A 5,601-nucleotide genomic window follows, 5' to 3' on the forward strand; every position below is an offset into this window, starting at 1 on the left:
AAAATCGAAAGATTGAAAATTCTTTGTAATCAATATGATTGATTGCCAATCTTAGTATTTGAAATACAAAATACAAAATATTTTTAATCAATTATTATTAATACTAAAATACAAAATACAAATTACTTTTATATACTCCCATAAATGCAAAATACAAAATACAATTGTATCAAATGTAATCTTACAAATACTGTTTTTCAAATAAATGTCTTTCAAATACATGCTCAGCTCTGTCTGTAACTTTGATAGACTGTAACTTTAGTTCAGATTAATATTTTTGGAATCTCTCTTTTTCTATTTTAAAGCTCTGAGATTTAAAAATATATCTGCACAGGTGGTAATGACAAAAAGTTTTGTATTGTTAAGTTATAAGATAAAGCTCTCTTTTTATTTGTTTGTATATAGAGTAAACAAAATGTCGATTAGGTCTGAAAGTATATGTATGTTTTGAAGTTTCTTTAATTTAGATATTGTATTTAGATATTGTTTTTTCAAAAGCTGACATATGATAAGTTATACACAGAATATAAATAATGTAAAATGAAAGCATTATTATTAATAAAATAATATTTTCTAAAGATTGTGATGATTCATTTATTTATTTCTTTATTATTCAAGGATATATAGAAATTTATATTATAATAATTTACATATTTAAAATACATACTTCTTATCTATTAGCTTAAATTTATTTTGACATTTTTTTATAATAAGAAAATATTTTATACGAGTAATATATTTTGTAAATAAACGGCACTTCGTCCAAATCGACGCTTGCTTTCCACTGGCATATGGACCAAATTATTCAAAATTTTAAATACCGAAATAACACTTATTCATCTATAAGGTATTTTATTTAAATGCTATTCTTCTTTTTTGATCATTTTTTTAAAGCCACTCATATCGCCACGTGACACTTTGAAGCTGCAGATGAGCGGATTATTATTTTATCACTGTCTGATTTTTTTTATCAAGCCACCCGGTTATCTGCAGGCAATTCTTGATCAAATTGATACGCACTTTGTGGGCAAATATACGCACAGAGATGCACTATTACAGTTCTGGTTCCGCCACGTGACCGACACGTGTCACGTGGGATACTTTGCAGGGCGAAGGTAAAGTATGACATGATTCCAGGCAATTGGCTGAAAAGGATTATCGTATGTTAACGTGCATACTCAAATTATCTCATCTTTGTTATAAGAGAATATTTTGAACAATACAAAGGTGTATAAATAAGCATTTAAAAAAATACGAATTTTAGACTATTTTTAATATCATAATATTAAGTCCATTTTTAAATAGCATTTATCATTGTTGCATTTTTCTATTACAAAAATAAAAATATAAAAATACAATTATACTTCTTTTTTACGAAAGCTATTTTAAAATAAAAATAAAAGAATTAAAAAATGTAATTTTTGCTAAAAACAATTTACTAAAATATAAAAACAATTTTTTAAATTTGAAAACATATAAATATGTCTTTCATATTAATTCTTCATTCGGAATTAAAAAATCTTTACGTTTTTTAAAAATAATTTTAAAATTAAAATTATTTGAAAGTGGCTAAAACAATTACAAAAGATAAATGATAAAAAGCATACATCCACAACAATAGATGTAAACAAGTCATGTATTTAAAAAATTCCAAATAAATAAGTAATCTTATTTATTTGGAATTTTGAATATATGACTTGTTTATATTTATTGTTGTGGCTGTATGCTCTTTAATAATTTTAAAGTTACGTAAAATCATTTAATATTTAATATGATCTTATTTCTTTAAGAATGGATAAATGGGATAAAAATCTCGTTAAACAGCTTAAGTACCTTGAAATTACATGTTCGGTGGTTCACAAAGGTGGACGAGCACCCCCATACACCGCATTCTAATCGATTCGACATGGTCGTCGTGACTTCAATTTTCCTGGGCGCTTCGCTTCCCCCTCGCTTCGTACCACCGTGGAAAATCTGTAACTTGGTCCTTAACGTGTTAAAACCGTCTGCCGACTGCAAGTTGTCCCACGGAAGCTTTTTTTCCACCTTCCGGAAGCGGCGAACGATAAAAAAATTGAAATGTCGAGCGTGATACCGATTCGTTTCTTGCCAATCGTTTCCGAAATAGAGACATATGTCGAAAGATTATGGCTCAAGGAACGGACTTTTTTTTTCTTCCTAATATTTCTGTAGAAATTATTCATAATAGATTATCGTAACAAATAAAAGCATTTTTTTTTATCCTGAAATATTACGTTTGATTTCAATTTAACAAATGCGTAATTAAAAATATGAGTTCTTTTGTAAACATGTATTTCTGTCTTAAATAATCTTGTAATAAAATAATTTCGTTGCATCGCTTTACGAAGTTTAGTGATAAATGACGCCAATGTTTTATAATAAGCGTCAGAAAATTCTTGAACCCTTAAGTCGTCCTAAATAAACTCATCTGTTAAGTAAAGTGGCAGGTATCAAAACGATCCAACCTCTCTTCTTTCAAGCCTTTTAAATTCTTCGAGGATATAACGGCGACTTTCTGTATCTACTGTATATATATATATATATATACACAATGTTTCCTGCTTCCTTCATATCTCCGTTTGATTCACCCGTTATCCGGATGTGATATCGGTATTTAATAAGCTCTCACGAGGGATAGGCCGTCGGAAAGAAAAATAAGGAAATCCACCCTCGCATAACTCTCTTCTTCTCATGCTCGATGTGGCGCATCGGCTACGTTCTAAAGATCAAAAGGACCCGGCCGGATCGATATTTCCGAAAGTTGGGTAAATCGAGAGAGAATATCGCGCCCATCGAAGGATCCCGTCGAAAAGGGGAGGAATTGAGGGCTCAAGAGCGCGAAAATCCTTTCTTGGCAGCTTGCCTCAGATCTTCGCCGCGAAGTGGTGGGTTTCAAAGGACCGCGGCCCGGCCTGCTTCTTACGAAACAACCGTGAAATGGAGCGCACGCTTCACCAGGATTTCGGGGTGGCCCACGAAGCAGTGGTCAGAAGTGCTCGCTTCTCGAGAACGCTAAACGGCCGTCGAAACGCGTGAGAAAACCTGTATTCGCGTGAAAAAGAAGAGATTTATCAAATCCATAAGTTTTCAAACAGAGTTACGTAAAAAAAGTTTACGTGATTGAAAAGTATAATCTTGAAATCTGCTTGCTTTATTCCAAGAAGTTTCATATTAAATACGATTTTTTAGCTCTTTTATTTATGAAGAGTTCAAACATATATATTATCATATGAATAAAATATGTCTGAAAAAATAGATTTTAATGGTCGTATTTATAAATAATATATTTTAAAAAAATTTATAAATATATAATATTTATAACTGAAACGCTGTTATAGCCCTTTTTAATTTAAAAATTGTTTAATTTTTTTATTCAATATAATTATGTCTAAATGCGTATATAATTATATGTAAAAAGGATTTATTAGTATCTCTTATCCTTGAAATGATGAGAGTGGACAGAGTCATCCAAGCGAGTAAAAGCTTTTTTGTCGATCCTTTAGTCAAGATGGATAACGGACGATTTAATTAACTTCTTGCTTACCGTCGTTGGACGGACGTGGATGAAATTTAAACTAGTTAGCAGATGATTCAATAAACGGATGGCCAACCGGACAAACCAACGGACATTGTCCATCTTCTCTTATTACTTCAGTGAAAGCAATTAGAAAGCTAAAACGTGCTGAAGTGTTCAGCTTTGGAACGAATTGTGTTTTTTATAAAACAATTTAAGCTATATTAGTAATAAATTATAGAGTGATGAAATTAATAATCATTTTTTTCTTTTTTCCTTTTTTCTTTATATTTATATCATCTAAAATTTTATTGTTATCAAAATTATTTGAAACGTTGCTTGAGAGTTCTTCGTAAAAATCCAATTTAATACTGGCTAACTTAATACTTAAAATAAGTAATTAATCACTACCTTTTAGTATTAAATTTTAGTAAAAAGTGTGTATAAAAAAATATAATGATGTGAGAAGAGCGAACAACACAAAATACTCGTATTAATGTCAAATGATCTGTCGTCACGCAAAAATCGATATCATATATACAACTAGATTTTTATTATCGATTATGATAATTTTTAATTCGTCGCTTGCTTGTAGCAGACAGTTATTGTTCCGCGTACGGTGTGATTGTTATGAAATAATAATGTGCAGGGTGGCGTTGGCGGGAGCGAGAAAAGGGTGAGATACGTTGCCGGGGTTGAACGATCGCAATCAAAACTCGAGCCGGTGTATATCGGGAGAGGGACACGTCACTTCTGTATTTCCGGCGGTGCTCAATATCCGTGACAGGATTTAGGTAGATAATGAACGATGATTAAAAGCCTGGCGTTAATAAAAAAAGAAGTCTCGAGCGTATACTTATATTTATCGCATTAAGCACATAGCTTTAAAATGAAATTAAAGAATAAGCTTTAAATAAACAAATTAAAAATAAAATTAAAAATAATCTAAAAATATAAAAATAATTAAAAAATGCAAAAAAAATTTACACAACATTAGGAATGAAATCACTTTTAAAGCTAATATAGCAAATCTTGACATGTTATGTTACTTATTTGTATACTACTTATTAAAATTATGTAAAAAATGGAATAAAAAGTTGTATTATATATTAATGTAAACTAAAAAAATATGATCCTATGTATATAATATTTTCAGACTTATGAATAACATTTACTTAAAATGTACTCACGTTTACTACAATCCTCTGTTCTTTTTTAATTATCTTTTTGAAATTCTCGTAATTCGAGTCTCCACCGGATCCGCTTCGTAATTCAAATAATGGCTGCGTGACAATGTCGCAATTAAATCGAAAGGCAATTGAACCAACAAAATTTAACTGATAGCTGTCGACCTCGTTAGAAGTTCCCTCGAGACTTGGAGGATGACCCACACCGGCGCGAAATTTCGCCTTCTCACCCCGCCCGCATAACTCATCGCATGAACTGCGCGAAGTGCATCAAAATAAGAACCACTGCCATTCGTACGTACGACACCAAAATACGGACAGATGGCTCGTTCGATCGCTTTGCTGGTGATGGTGAAATCATAGTGGTTGTGACGATGTTGCTGGTCGCGCACACATTAGCATTGTCGCATACAGGGTGTTCAAGAATTGTGTAACCCGGAAGTAATTGACGTCTTAATGGATAATTAAAAGAGCATATTTCTGAGAAATTTCATTTAATACAGCAATTAATTTCTTGTACATTTCCAAATTCTTGGCTCTATGTAGCTTTAGATCCGCAGATTATATTTCCCTGAGTATATTGTTCCGTAAAAGATATATATTTTTATTTTTATTAGGTCTTGAATTCGCGCTTTTAAAATAAAGTCTTCATTTACGATGTTTTCTCGCATTTGTAAATCTCTTCGCTTCTTCCATCGCATGATTCGAGGGACGCATGCTGCATGGAATTCTTTCTGTCAATGAGCGACTTTTTGCCGTTAATTTCTCGAACACCTTATATATGCTGCGACGACTCTACACTGAATTTGCTTCAACATGCACACACACACACACACACACACACACACACACACACACACACACACACACACACACACA

The sequence above is a fragment of the Trachymyrmex septentrionalis genome, unplaced genomic scaffold, assembly GCF_001594115.1.
Source record: "Trachymyrmex septentrionalis isolate Tsep2-gDNA-1 unplaced genomic scaffold, Tsep1.0 scaffold8, whole genome shotgun sequence".
NCBI lineage: Eukaryota > Metazoa > Arthropoda > Insecta > Hymenoptera > Formicidae > Trachymyrmex > Trachymyrmex septentrionalis.